Here is a 16,044-nt window from a genome sequence, read left to right on the forward strand (position 1 = left end):
GCATCAGATTGGGCAGGGGGTATACTGTCTCCAACAGTGCTTTCTCAGTCATTTGTTCCTGATTTTATTTCTATGAGGAGCAAAAATGGATGTATCCATCTTATGCTAATTATTATTCTCCATGGGCCATCGTAACGCAAAACAGAGTCCTTGTCTGCTTTATTAGGCATTTAAACAAGCTCATCCAGGCTAGCAGAAGCAAATCAGAAGACAGAAGGTAGAAAGGCTGCACACCAGAACCCAGCCACTATACAAAAAGGTGAAGGTACAGCTTCAGCCTAAGCTCCACCTGACTACACTCCTATAAAATGTTACAGCACACCTATGGAGCTTAGTCATAGAGAACCTCCAGTTTCCACCTTCTGTCTTCTGCTCAGGCTTCCTTTTCTTTTCTTTTCTTTTCTTTTCTTTTCTTTTCTTTTCTTTTCTTTTCTTTTCTCTTCTTTTCTCTTCTTTTCTCTTCTTTTCTCTTCTTTTCTCTTCTTTTCTCTTCTTTTCTCTTCTTTTCTCTTCTTTTCTCTTCTTTTCTCTTCTTTTCTCTTCTTTTCTCTTCTTTTCTCTTCTTTTCTTTTATCTGGTTGACTTGTAGTCTTCTGGCTTTTTGCACAGTATATCTTGAGTGTCTGTTGGGGTGATCATTTGGGAAGAGGACCTACCTTTTTTTGAAAGGTGGTCACACATCTTTGACTGATGTAATGGAAGTCTTGTACTCTTCTTTGGCTCACTAGGAGTTTGCTCTCACTCTCACCTCATTTCTTTATAATAGCTCTCTCCTTTATAAATTACTGGTTTGTAAGCAGCCTGAAGCAGTCAGATGGTGCTGTCATGGCTGGTAGGGCTGCGGTTAATACTTTGCCTGGTCTTTTTTGGCTTTTTGGTGGGTTCCTGTCTAGGTCTGACCCACTTGCCCTTTGTGATGTAAAAAAATGGGACTCTAGTCTGGTTCGGTCGGCCCTGTAGGAAAGCGCCGCGCGAGAGAAAGAAGCTAAGGAGTTGTAGCGCAGCTGCGAGTTGTGAGAGATGGACAAAGAGACCCACAGGGGTAGGGGAGTGCTGCTTACCATGGCCTGCAACAGAGATTTTAACCTGGAGTTCGCCCTGAAGATTCCAAAGATGGAGAAATGCCTCTGAAGGACGTGTGATGGACTGCATCAATTCAGGTATGCATATGCAGCATGTAGCCTGTAGTTATAGTTAGGAATAGGGAAGCATTATGTTTTACCTGTTGGAGCATCGTAAGTAACTGGCACACGAATAGTTCACAAAATGGGTCTTAACACACATTAGTGTGTGAAGACATAAATGTGGAGTGAAGTAGTGTAAAGACACAGGTACTGTAGTTGCCAAGTGTAACAAGCAGCCCGTCGGTAGTATGTACCTGTTATAGATGGCCTAGTCTCTAGCAGAAAGTGAACTATTGTCGGCACTCCTTCCACCAGCAGTATGTATCCCAGAGCAACGGAAGTGGATTGCACCACAGAGGTTTCCCATCCTGTACAGATGTACAGGACCAACTCCACTACTTGGGAGTAGTAGTGGAAAAAACTGAATAGGTGGATGTGGATGGTGGCTCAGCGTGCCCTTCCAAAATGTGAGTTACTGTGAAGGTGTACATTGTAAGGGGAACCAAGTAAACTGGAGAACAGTTACAGTGCATGGGTACTTGGTATATGTTCATCTCTAAGTGTAGAGGTCTGCCTTAAGGTTGAGTATTCCTCCACGGCAACCTCAGCCTTGCCTCAAGGCATTGATGAAGATGGCATGAAGTAAAGATACCCTTTGTGTGTGTAAAGTGACCCTGTAACCAAGAGCTTAACACAGCTAAGAAGAACCCACGAAGGGTAGGCCTCACATGTGGCCAGTACTTGGCGCCCAATGAGTTCATGGGAAACATGGAGGACGTGACTGATATCCAAAGCACACTACCGCCCCAGCCCACAGGCTGTCTACAAAGAAGCTCCTTTTTTGACCACCACATATATTTATGTTTTCTCTTCTCTCCAGGGTGACTTTGGGGATTCCCTCGTTGGATGCAAAACTAAATATACAGTGTCATATGTATCTATGTGTGAGTACATATATAATGTTTTTTGTCCAGAATGTGCTATTTTTTCATATGTTCATATGTACATAGAATGTACTAATTCTGATTTACTCCCTGATGGGTCTCCTGATGAAGCAATTAAACTGTGAAATGTGTTGAGACCTTTGAACACTTTCCTGTGTTTTTTGCCTTCTTTGTATCATTGTGATGTATACATTAGCATAACCTAAATATATGTCTAATGGGGCTCGGCAGGAATAGTGCTTTCTCAGGGATATACAGTATCTCACAAAAGTGTGTATACCCCTCACATTTTTGTAAATATTTTATTATATCTTTTGTGTGTTAAATTTGGTGTTATCGCTCTCACTCTCTCATACTTGGTCACTGGAAGTTTAACATGGCACCTCATGGCAAAGAACTCTGAGGATTTGAAAAAAAAAAACTTTTTGCTCTTCATAAAGATGGCCTAGGCTTTTAGAAGCCTGCCAAGACACTGAAACTGAGCTGCAGCACAGTGGCCAAGACCATACAGCAGTTTAACAGGACAGGTTTCACTGAGAACAGGACTCGCCATGGTCGACCAAAGAAGTTGAGTGCACGTGCTCAGCGTCATTTTCAGAGGTTGTCTTTGGGAAATAGAGGTATGAGTACTGCCAGCATTGCTGCAGAAGTTGAAGGGGTGGAGGGTCAGCCTGTCAGTGCTCAGACCATACGCTGCACACTGCATCAAATTGGTCTGCATGGCTGTAGTCCCAGCAGAAGGAAGCCTCTTCTAAAGATGATGCATGAGAAAGCCCGCAGTTTGCTGAAGACAAGCAGACTAAGGACATGGATTACTGAAATCATGTCCTGTGGTCTGATGAGACCAAGATAAACTTAAGTGGTTCAGATGGTGACAAGCATGGTGGTGGGAGTGTCATGGTTTGGGGCTGCATGAGTGCTGCCGACACTGGGGAGCTACAGTTTATTGAGGGAACTTGAATGCCAACATTTACTGTGACATACTGAAGCAGAGAATGATCCCCGTCCTTTGGAGACTGGGTCTCAGGGCAGTATTCCAACATGATAACGACCCCAAACACAACTCCAAGATGACCACTGCCTTGCTAAAGAAGCTAAGGGTAAAGTTGATGGACTGGCCAAGCATGTCTCCAGACCTAAACCCTATTAAGCATCTGTGGGGCATCCTCAAACGGAAGGTGGAGGAGGGCATAGTCTCTGTCATCATGGAGGAATGTAAGAGGACGGCAGTGGCAACCTGTGAATCTCATTCTCTGGTGAACTCCAAGCCCAAGAGGGTTAAGGCAGTGCTGGAAAATAATGGTGGCCACACAAAATATTGACACTTTGGGCCAAATTTTTACATTTTCACTTAGGGGTGTACTCACTTTTGTTGCCAGCGGTTTAGACATTAATGGCTGTGTGTTGAGTTATTTTGAGGGGACAGCAAATTTACACTGTTATACAAGCTGTACACTCACTACTTTACATTGTAGCAAAGTGTCATTTCTTCATTGTTGTCACATGAAAAGATATAATAAAATATTTACAAAAATGTGAGGGGTGTACGCACTTTTGTGAGATACTGTATATCCCTGAGAAAGCACTATTCCTGCTGAGCCCCATTAGACATATATTTAGGTTATGCTACTGTATACATCACAATGATACAAAGCAGGGCAAAAAAACACAGGAAAGTGTTCAATAGTCTCGACACATTTCGCAGTTTAATTGCTTCATCAGGAGACCCTAATACATCAGGGAGTAAATCAGAATTAGTATATTATATGTACATAAGAAAAAATAGCACATTCTGGACAAAAACCATTATATATATATACACTCACACATAGATACATATGACACTGTATATTTAGTGCTGCATCCAACGAGGGAATCCCCAAAGTCATCCTGGAGAGAAGAGAAAACATAAATATATATATATATATATATATATATATATATATATATATATATATATATATATATATATATATATTGTACAGGACGCCAAGGTTGGGTCCTGGACAATCGCTATATATCTCCTGTGTTTGGGTTGTGGTCTCTTTAAGGGAAGTTGGGAAATGTTCAGGGGGTCACCCAAGACGGGTGAGAAATTCCTGGAAATAGCTAAAATCAGGAGGACTGAATCGCAGTGCTCTCTGTGTTGAATAGAGCGATATTTGGGACCCGGAATTTGGGGGGCTCTGTAGTGATATTCGGGTGGGAAAAAGCCCCCACCCCTGACCATAAGGGATTCCAGCACATACAGGGTTAAGACCCATGAGAAGCAGTCCTTAAGAGACAGGAAGCAGCAATAGGTGAGTGTGGGGGAGGAGTAGTTTGGTGGTTGCACCTGTCTGAAGGAGCTGCAAGTTTGCTGGAAGCTGCAGAGAGGTCTATTAAGGACTGTTTCAAACCTTGGGGTGAAGACCCATCCACAAAACCGTATGTGCCTTTTTCTTGCTTTATTCCTTTGTGCTGAAGAAAAGCGGACTTTATTTTGTGTTTGATTTATGCACTGCTGGAAGCCTGTTTAAGTTTGCTGAAATAAAGCCTTTTTGTTTATGTTTTAAACGGTTGTGCACTCAATCCGGTGGAGCTAGAACCCCCAAACTTTACAACTGGTGTCTCGGATGCGGGCAGAGTGCATTTTGCAGCCGCAAAAGCCGTTTAAAACCAAAAACTGACACTTAAAGAGACAGTATACCTATGGCATGTCTTGGGTGAAAACAGCTCAGACACTACAAACAGCAGGCATGGAGGAGGTTATTAAAGCACTGGTGCAAGCCACTGTGACCCAGCAGCAAGCCTCAGTAGAGGCAAACCGTCGCCATGAGAAAGCAATGGCTCAGCAGCAGCAAGCCCTGGCACAGGCTGTAAAGGCACAACAGGAAAGCACACGGTTGCTAGCTGCTCAGTTTACTGCCCAGCAGGAGTCCACTCAAGCACAGGTGGCTGCCTTGCAGGAGGCAGTACAGCGTTTGGCTCAGGGACGAGAGCAAGCAGTCATTGCCGATGGCAACCCAGTATCTGTGAGAGCCAGTCATTACTTGCAAAAACTGACCCCCAGTGATGATGTGGAGGCTTTTCTCACAACTTTTGAGAGGATAGCGGAGAGAGAGGGGTGGCCCCGTGACCAATGGGCTGGCATTATCTCCCCTTTCCTTACTGGTGACCCGCAAAAAGCCTACTTTGACCTTCCAACTGAGCACATCAGCGACTATGAGCGTCTGAAGGCAGAGATCTTGGCCCGCCTGGGGGTGACCACAGCTGTCCGGGCTCAGAGGGTGCACCGCTGGAGGTACAAACCTAATCGGCCACCCAGGTCCCAGATGCACGAACTGGTACAGCTGGTGAAAAAATGGCTGCAACCAGAGAAGCTGACAGGCCCGCAAATGGTGGAACGGGTAGTGATGGACTGGTACCTGCGGTCCCTACCAGATGACCTACAGCGCTGGGTAAGCCATGGCGACCCTGCAACCGCTGACCAGCTGGTAGAGTTGGTCGAAAGATACACTGTGGTGGAAGACCTGCTCGGGCCTGCCAAGCATCGGGAACCCACACATCGGGCAACCAGGCCAGCCACAGCACCTAGGAGAGAAGCTCCGCCAGACGTTGTCACCCACAAACCGGTATCTTCTTCAGCAGAACCACGGAGGTTGGTTCCTGTCCCAAGGATGGGAGACATACAGTGCTGGCGATGTCGGTCCTGGGGGCATACCCGGGCACAATGCCCACTTCAGGAGGAGCCTATGGAGTGTGGGACTGTTCGGAGAAGCTCTTTTTATGTGCAAAGAGCATGTGCCACCCATCTTGATATAGCGACCGGACAGTTTGAATGTGAACTATGGGTGAACCACCTTCCTGCCAAGGCTCTGCTGGACTCTGGTAGCATGGTAACGCTGGTACATACCAGGGTGATCGGAAGACTCGGCCCAGTAAGTAAGACTCTACGGGTAGTATGTATCCATGGGGACACCAGAGAGTACCCCCTGGTGCCAGTGACAGTTGCCTATGGTGGTACCTCTGTGACACAAGAAGTCGGGGTGGTAAGAAATTTGATACATGATGTCATAGTGGGGCGGGACTGCCCACTGTTTTTTGAACTATGGAACCAGGTACAGTGTGAACAGCCTGGACAACCAAGGGGACTGGGGACCCTCGGCCTCGAAGGAACAGAGTCTGAGGGGTCCGGGCCTGAAATCCCCACAACACAACCCCCTGATGGGGAGGTACCTGTCACTAACAATGACATTGCAGAAAATGTTAAAGTGGACGATATTGTTTCTGTTTCAGGTCGCAAGACCGAGCTGACCTCTGAGGGGGGGGGGGGGGAAGTCTCCCCGTTACAGGTTATGCTGGGAGAGGATGATGAGGAACTCTCCCCACCACAGTCCCAGGTTGAGGAGAGTGAAGGGGAAACCTCCTCAAGGCCAGTGCATCCAGACCTGGACGTATCCAGGGGTGCGTTTGGCACCGCTCAATTGCAGGATCTTACCTTGGTCAATGCTAGAGAGCAGGTTTCTGTTATTGATGGGATCCCACAAATACCAGGTGCAGACCAGAGGTTTCCTCATTTTGCATTGAAAGATAACTTGGTTTATCGAGTGGCTGAAAGCCGAGGGGAAACTGTCGAGCAGTTGCTGGTTCCCCAGCCTTATAGGCGGATGCTTCTCGATCTAGCCCACAATGATGCACTGGGAGGACACCTGGGGGCAGAAAAAACAGAGGCCAGGGTAACTGACCGGTTTTACTGGCCAGGGGTAAAGGCCGAGGTTAAAAGGTATTGTGCGTCCTGTCCGACTTGCCAGTTAACTGCCCCGGTGTCCCATTACAGAAACCCCCTGGTACCCTTGCCAATTATCGAGGTACCATTTGAACGAATTGCAATGGATCTCGTAGGACCCCTGGTGAAGTCAGCAAGGGGGTACCAATATATACTAGTCATCCTAGACTATGCCACTAGATATCCAGAAGCAGTCCCTTTAAGGAAAACTTCCTCTAAGGCCATTGCCAGGGAACTGTTTCAAATGTTTTCCCGAACGGGGTTCCCCAAAGAAATATTGACGGACCAGGGCACCCCTTTTATGTCCAAAGTGATGGCGGACTTGTGCAAACTGTTCCAGATTAAGCAGTTGCGGACGTCCGTCTATCACCCGCAGACTGATGGCCTAGTCGAGAGGTTCAATAAAACTTTAAAATGCATGTTAAAAAGAGTGGTCCAGAAAGATGGGAAGGATTGGGATATGTTACTCCCTGCCCTGTTGTTTGCCATCCGGGAGGTTCCACAAGCATCAACGGGTTTCTCACCGTTTGAGTTAGTGTATGGGCGAAGGCCCCGGGGGTTGCTAGATCTAGTAAAGGAGACATGGGAAAGTGAGTCTTCCCCACACAAAACTGTGGTAGAGCATATCTCCCAAATGCGAGAGAGAGTGGCTAAGGTAATGCCGTTGGTGAGGGAGCATCTGCAGAAGGCTCAAGATGCCCAAAGAAGGGTGTACAACCGGTCGGCTAAAATCAGACAATTTCAAATAGGAGACCGGGTGGCCGTCCTAATACCAACGGTGGAGAGCAAGTTCTTGGCCAAGTGGCAAGGTCCGTTTGAGATAGTGGAAAAAATGGGGGAAGTGAACTACAAGGTACACCAGCCTGGGAGAAGAAAGCCATACCAGATCTACCACATAAATTTGTTGAAACCCTGGAGAGATAGAGAACAGGTGTCTGCAGTGATAGGTGTCCAGTCAGGGGACCCTGCAGGGATTGACTTAGTGCAGGTTGCTGCTACCCTGTCTAGGCCCCAAACCCAACAGGCAAAAGAATTTCTGCAAAGAAATAGGGACATGTTTTCAGGGTTACCTGGTCTCACCAATGTCATCGAGCATGACATTGTAACCGAGCCCAATGAAAAAATCCGGTTAAAGCCGTATCGTATCCCAGAAGCTCATAGGGTGGCAGTGTCTGAGGAGGTAAAAAGAATGCTTGAGCTTGATGTCATTGAAGAGTCGCAGAGCGAGTGGTCGAGTCCAATTGTGTTGGTGCCTAAACCCAACGGCACTCTTCGCTTCTGCAATGACTTCAGAAAGCTTAATGAAATCTCCAAGTTCGATGCATATCCTATGCCCCGGATAGACGAGTTAATTGAGAGGTTGGGTCCAGCCAGGTATATCACCACGCTTGACCTCACAAAAGGGTACTGGCAGATTCCCCTAACCAAGGAGGCCAGGGAGAAAACAGCCTTCTCCACCCCGGAAGGCCACTTCCAGTACAAAAGGATGCCATTTGGTCTGCACTCTGCCCCTGCCACATTCCAACGGGCCATGGATAAAACTTTACGTCCACATCAAAGATATGCTTCCGTCTACCTGGATGACATAGTCGTCTTCAGCACTGATTGGGAGTCCCATCTTCCCCGGGTTCAGGCAGTCGTAGACTCCTTGAGAAGAGCAGGGTTCACCATCAATCCAGAGAAATGTGCAATTGGGATGGAGGAAGCCAAGTACCTAGGGTACATTGTGGGTAGAGGGCTGGTTAAACCCCAAATGAATAAGGTAGAAGCCATACAGGGCTGGCCCCGTCCCCTAACCAAAAAGCAGGTAAGAGCATTTTTGGGCATAGTTGGCTACTACCGGAGGTTTGTCCCCAACTTTGCCACTATTGCTGCACCATTGACTGACTTGACCAAAGGTAGAAAGTCAGTGATGATAAAGTGGAGCGCGAATGCCGAAGAAGCTTTTCAGAAGCTTAAGGCGGCATTATGCCAACATCCGGTGCTCGTAGCTCCCGATTTCTCCAAGGATTTTGTAGTGCAGACAGATGCTTCAAGTGAAGGATTAGGAGCGGTCCTCTCTCAAGTGGTCAATGGGGAAGAACACCCCGTGGTTTTTCTGAGTAGGAAGCTAACGACAGCAGAGAGAAACTACGCTGTGGTGGAGCGGGAGTGTCTTGCCATCAAGTGGGCTTTGGACTCCCTACGGTATTTTCTCCTAGGTAGGAGGTTTCGCCTGGTGTCAGACCATGCCCCATTGACCTGGATGAGACAGAACAAGTACACCAATGCCAGGGTGACAAGGTGGTTCCTTTCTCTCCAGGAGTTTAATTTTGTGGTAGAACACAGACCCGGGAGACAGCATCAGAATGCCGATGCCCTCTCCCGAGTCCACTGTATGCTGTCGTGTGGTGCCTCCAACACCTCCGCGTTGAGGCAGAGGGGGGGGATATGTACAGGACGCCAAGGTTGGGTCCTGGACAAATCGCTATATATCTCCTGTGTTTGGGTTGTGGTCTCTTTAAGGGAAGTTGGGAAATGTTCAGGGGGTCACCCAAGAGGGGTGAGAAATTCCTGGAAATAGCTAAAATCAGGAGGACTGAATCGCAGTGCTCTGTGTTGAATAGAGCGATATTTGGGACCCGGAATTTGGGGGGCTCTGTAGTGATATTCGGGTGGGAAAGAGCCCCCACCCCTGACCATAAGGGATTCCAGCACATACAGGGTTAAGACCCATGAGAAGCAGTCCTTAAGAGACAGGAAGCAGCAATAGGTGAGTGTGGGGGAGGAGTAGTTTGGTGGTTGCACCTGTCTGAAGGAGCTGCAAGTTTGCTGGAAGCTGCAGAGAGGTCTATTAAGGACTGTTTCAAACCTTGGGGTGAAGACCCATCCACAAAACCGTATGTGCCTTTTTCTTGCTTTATTCCTTTGTGCTGAAGAAAAGCGGACTTTATTTTGTGTTTGATTTATGCACTGCTGGAAGCCTGTTTAAGTTTGCTGAAATAAAGCCTTTTTGTTTATGTTTTAAACGGTTGTGCACTCAATCCGGTGGAGCTAGAACCCCCAAACTTTACAATATATATATATATATATATATATATATATATATATAAATAAATATAGTTATCCTATGTGTATACTGTATATGCCTTTTATGCAGTTTTTTTTTTTTAATCCACGGCGATGTCAAATAAAATCTTTGTACTTTTAGGGTTATATGTTTCCCTTTTTGTGGGAGCAATGTTTGTCATTGTTCTTTTTGATTTATGCTTTGCATTTACTGGTACATGTATTTGTCCTTCTATAAGCCTCTTATTATACCCTGTACAGCAAAGCTTAGACTGAGAGGGGGAGGGAGTGGAAGAACTAAGAACCATACAGGTGTGCTTCATTTAAGCAAACTGAGAAGGAACCTCCTTAAAGGAAGAGAGAGCATTCTGCTGATGATCCTTCACTGTCTATTCATAGTCTAGAGCAGTGATGGCGAACCTTGGCACCCCAGATGTTTTGGAACTACATTTTCCATGATGCTCATGCCCTGTGCGGTGTAGTTGAGCATTATGGGAAATGTAGTTCCAAAACATCTGGGGTGCCAAGGTTCACCATCCTTGGTCTAGGGGTTTAATTGGTGACCAAATCAGGGCACTAGTCTGCTTATGATGTGTGAGGTTTACTAGAAAAAAAAATACACCAATAGAAGGAGCACCAGACCAAAGGATAAAAGAGTCCATATTCACGTTTTGGTTTACACAAAAATTACAACGTGTTACGGGGGATAGAAAAAAATCCCCTTTCATCAGGGTTTCAGTTAAAATAAGAACTTTGGGGGGGGGGGTGGCCTGATGCGAATGTGAGCGGGCGTGCATAGCTCATCTGGGCTCCCTCATCCTGGAAAGATAGCCCGGAGTGTCCCGGGAAGGTGGCCGAGTTTGATGCAGTGAAGGCGGTGGGAGACTTGGGGAAGTGGAGATTTGGCAAAGCGGTGCCCTGGCACGCTGGTGTTTGGTGGTGGTGGAGTGTGCTGTGAGGAGAGCGGCTTTGAGTCCTCTTCTGTCCTCGGCTGGCTGGTGCAGAGCTTGGTAATCCCTATATGTCGCTGCAACTGTTCGTGTGGAAGGGGGAGTGGCAGTACCCTGCTTGTCTATGGACAGCAGGACTCAGCTTTACTCGGCTCCCCTCGGTTTCCTCCGACTCCTCTCTACCCTTGGCAGGCTCTGGTGGCTCCTGTGAGTAATACAGTGATATCTCTGACTGCTAAAGATGTGCCCTAAACCAGTGGTCCCCAACTCCGGTCCTCGGGACCCACTAACAGGTCAGATTTTAAGTATTACCTTGGGGAGATGCAGACTAGAGTACTGCAATCACTGAGCAGCAAATTATATCACCTGGGATGTATTTCAGTTATCTTGAAAACCTGGCCTGTTAGTGGGCCCTGAGGACCAGGGTTGAGGACCACTGCCCTAAACCATAGTTGTGATTTCCTCAGGTCTCTGCTGGCTCTTGGCTCCTGATATTAACTCCTTGACTGTGGCTACCAGGTGTTCCTTTGGAATGAACATGGTTGGTGTTGCTAACTGATTTGGACGCTTAAACTCCTGAATTGGCAGATAAGTTGTACTTTTTTTTTTTCTTTCAACTGGAAACTTACTCAAGAACAATGACAAAAAAAAGGGGAGACACATCAGTAGTACAGGGCTCTTCTAGTTCACAGTCAAAATGGATAGTAAAAGATAAAAGCAAGGAAATGGCAGCCAAGTTGGAGCGGTTTGAGCATAATCCATTCCAAAATAGTGGGAAAGTGCAACAATCCAAGACATTCTTATCACCTTCTACATCCGCTAAGGGTTCAAGTTTGCATAGCAAGCCCTCTAAAATGGCCTCTGCACCTACCACTCCGACAGAAACGGGGTCACATGATTTCTCTACTTTAGAAACTTCAGAAGTAGAAGAACCATTTCTAAGCAAGGTAATAATGGCGGTAAACTTGCGCACATCTGCCCTGTCAGAAATGACGGACCATTTGATATGGTGAGCGCATTACAGATTTGAAAGCCAGAGTCAGTGGAGTTGAGGATACAATAACACTCATGAAGCAGGAGATTTTGCTTTTGGGAACAGTTGAGAAACAAAATGATAAATTTGAGGATTTGGAAAACCGACTTAGGAGGAACAATGTTCGCATAATTGGTTTACCAGAGAGAAGCGAAAGGAACAGTATAAGAGACTTTTTGGCAAAATGGCTTCAGGAGGCCTTTGGGAAAGAATTCTCCTCCTTGTTTGCTATTGAAAGGGCTCACAAAATCCCACTAAGAGCCTCCACTTGGTGGGATACCAAGACCAGTGCTTATGAAGACAGAAAACCCATATTGCGTAAAGTGAGAGAAATTAAGGTGTAATGTTTAATGGGGTGAAAATTATTTTTTTTCCGTATTTCTCTGCAGAAGTACAGAGAAAGAAAGTGAAATTTATAGATATCAAGAAGGGGCTGTGGCAGCTAAATGTGCAATATTCTATGTAGAGATGTACCGAACGGTTCGCCGGCGAACGGTCCCCGGCGAACTTCGAACGTTCGCGTTCGCCGCTGCGGGCGAACATATGCGATGTTCGGTCCGCCTCCTATACATCATCATTGAGGCAAACTTTGACCCTGAACATCACAGTCAGCAGACACATTCCAGGCCAATCAGCATACCTCCCTCCCACACCCTCCCACCTCCTATAAATAAGCAAGGGCAGCATCCATCTTAGATCATTTCTGTGTTACTGAGAGCAGGGAAAGTGCTGCTGCTGCTGCTGCTGTTATAGCTGGGGACAGTTCCCGGTCTTGTTAGCCAGTGTTCTTGGTACACTCCTGCTGTAAGGACAGCACCCCAAAAAGGCCTTCCTAGGGCTGGTATTTGAGGTTTTTTTTGGATATATATATTATATATATATATATATATATATATATATATATATAGTCCCCAAAAGCCCTTTTGAGGGCTGGTATTTGTGTAATTTCTTTTGTTCTGTGATATATATATATATATATATTGTCCCCAAAAGCCCCTTTGAGGGCTGGTATTTCAGTATTTTTTTAATATATATATATATATATATATATATATATATATATATATATATATATATATATATATATATATATGTAGCATGTCCAGAACCAGAAAAAAAAGATCATATAGGTGTAAAAGGGGTTCCCACCATCCCTGCTCTACTGAAAAATTATCTTTTTTTCTGGTTCTGGACATGCTACAGAGCTGAAACTTCACAGGTACACTTTTTAGACCCCCTAGACACCAAATCACACAAAAAAGGTCTTAAAAATTGTAATTTTTGATAGATAGCCAATTATTGGAAAAAAAAAAAAACTTAACAAAAAAAAAAATTCTTTGGATTTATTGTCTGGGGGGTCTAAAAAGTGTACCTGTGAAGTTTCAGCTCTGTAGCATGTCCAGAACCAGAAAAAAAAATAGAATCAGGGTTAGGGCTAGGGTTAGGGTTAGGGTTAGGGTCAGGGCTAAGGTTAGGGTTATTTTTAGTGCTTAGGGTTAGAGTTAGAGGGGTAGGGCTACTAACTCTAACCCTAAGTATCTCACCGTAACCCTAACCCTAGCCCCTAACACTAAACCTAACCCTAACCCTCTAACCATAACCCTAACCCTCTAACCTTAACCCTAACCCTCTAAGCCTAGCCATAAAAATAACCCTAACCCTAAACCTAACCCTAACCCTAGCCCTAACCCTAGCCCTAATTCGTATTTTTTTCTGGTTCCGGACATGCTACAGAGCTGAAACTTCACAGGTACACTTTTTAGACCCCCCCAGATGCTAAATCCAAAGAAATTTTTTATTTTTATTTTTTTTTTTATTTTTCCAATAATTGGCTCTCTATCAAAAAATTACAATTTTTAACAACTTTTTTTTGTGTGATCCCTCTCCGGCATGCCACAGTCCAGGTGTTTTTCCCCTTGAAACAACTTTTCCATTACTATTGTGGCCAGAAAGAGTCCCTGTGGGTTTTAAAATTCGCCTGCCTATTAAAGTCTATGGCGGTTCGCAATGTTCGCGAACATTCGCCGATGTTCGCGTTCGCCGTTCGCGAACAGCGAATTTTATGTTCGCGACATCACTAATTCTATGTTGTAACGGCACACCTGAGAGTGGTAGCAAAGAGCGCAGTTCACTTTTTTGATACATCTGCCTTTGCCGCTGCTTGGTTGGAGAGAAACGAGCAGTCTTTATCCTCTCATTATCTCTCATAATCCTGTAATCTGTGACTGCCTGTCACATAGGAGATCCGCTCGCTTTGTTTACACAAGCGGGCGGATTTCCTCACTCGATCCCCGACGATCGGGGAAGAGCAGCGGTGATCACCGCCTCTCCTCCCCTGCCCCGACTCCCGCTGTGTCTAAATACAGCGGGAGCGAGCCTCCGGTGGCGCGTGCGAGCCTCTGGCGGCGCGTGCGCGCCGCCGAGAGAGGGGAATGTCTGGTGACGTAGGTCTACATCGCCAGACGATAACGAGCCACTGTGCCGCAGTAGAGGCACAGTGAGCAGTGGTAAAGAGGTTAAAGAGTCTCAAACATTTGGAAATGGACACAGGATTTTTTTTGTAGGAAAAATTGTTTGATTCATAGATCACAGGGTCACAATAAAGCCCCCAAAGGGGTATGGGTGGAGGTGGGGAGGAATGGGGTTTTTTTTTTTTTTTTTTAGAGAAAATAGGGGAAAAGTAGACTCACTTATTTGGCATAGAAAAGAAAATGCTAATGGTCAAGATAAACTGAAATTTGTATATTGGCGTAATAAGGTAAAATTGGTATTGGGCTTGCAGACACTGGGTATAAAATATAGAAGATACGGATTAAAGGAACACGCCTCTTATTTATATAGAAGGGTTCACAATTTATATATTACACAATTTAAATTTTTCCTTTTTTTTTTTTTTTCTTGAGTTAAGATGAATGGTAAGGGGACGCTTTGTTCATGGACTGTGAGGGAATTAGGAGACCCGTAAAAAAAATTAGCTTTTTTCAAGACTGTCTCAACCCTTAAAATATCTGTCATTTGCCTACAAGAGACACACCTGACCAAATAAACAGTGGGGCAATTAAAATGTAAAGGATTCCCTCAGCAATATCATTCAGTGTATACTTTATATTCAAGGGGAACAAGTATCCTAATACATAGATCAGTTCTCCTGTAGGCTAATAAAAGTAGATGGTGAGGGTACATATTTATATACTGCACACTGGCAGAGATGCCATGTGTGCTTATGAATGTATATCCCCCCCCCCTTTTAAAGTGGAGATAATTAAATGTTTGCTGGCATTTCTGATTGATAAACCAAGGGTGCTAGTTCTGATAGTAGGAGATTTCAACATGGTAATGAATATTCAGATAGATAGGTTTCCACCGGGAAATGATTCTGAGCAAAGCCATATACGTCATTGTATAGGAAATTTATATAGACAGGGTATAAGGACATTTGGTGGGAACATTATCCAACTACTCAATCTTTTTCATGTCAGCCATCACTTTCCAGAATAGATATGGACATAGGGAATGATATACTCGTCCCAATAGTAACATAGATTAGATATAAGGCTAGAGAGTTGTCGGACCATTCCCCTAAAATCCTGTCACCAGGGCGGGTTGAGGCAGAGTGGAGAGTGAATCGATTTTGGTTACAACTGATTGCCCCTAAAGAGGAAGTGAGACACACCACGGGAATTCTTGGCTTATAATAAAGCTTCAGCAACGCCGGATATAGTGTGGGATACCCTTAAAGCTTATTTAGGGGGTAAATTATTCAGCAGATCTCTAGGAAGAAGAAATCCTCTAAGGACTGGGAGTTTAATATAATCTGGAAAGTGGCCTAAATGGAAAAAGCATATAAAGAAGATCCATCGCCAGATAATCTAACTAAGTGGATGTACAACATTTATATCGTACATTAGCCCTGAAGAAAGCTGACAACAAAAGTTTTTTTTTTTTAAAACAAACTCATTATGAAAATACTGGGCACATGCTGGCCCTTCTGGCAAAGTCCCAAAATATGTATACGTCTACTACAGTGTCCATTGGGACTTGTGCTGGAGGGGTGACCAGGTGTCCAGTAGAAATATTGAATATTTTTAAGGACGATTAATCTGACCTGTATAGATCTAGGAGAGGAGAGGTAGGTGACGAGTTGGGAGACTTCATTCAGGAGTTGACAATTCCACAC

The 16,044-nt window shown here is 45.1% G+C and overlaps 1 protein-coding gene across 1 annotated transcript in view; it reads right to left on the reverse strand.

Annotated features, from left to right (window-relative positions):
- LOC309550326 (uncharacterized protein) overlaps positions 1–16,044 on the reverse strand; it is a gene marked incomplete at both ends in the record, with an annotated part of 82,721 nt that overhangs the window by 48,690 nt on the left and 17,987 nt on the right. The gene's annotated exons all lie outside the window — the stretch shown is intronic.

The sequence above is a fragment of the Pelophylax lessonae genome (assembly GCF_965119305.1).
Source record: "Pelophylax lessonae genome assembly, chromosome: 3".
Taxonomy (NCBI): Eukaryota; Metazoa; Chordata; class Amphibia; order Anura; family Ranidae; genus Pelophylax; species Pelophylax lessonae.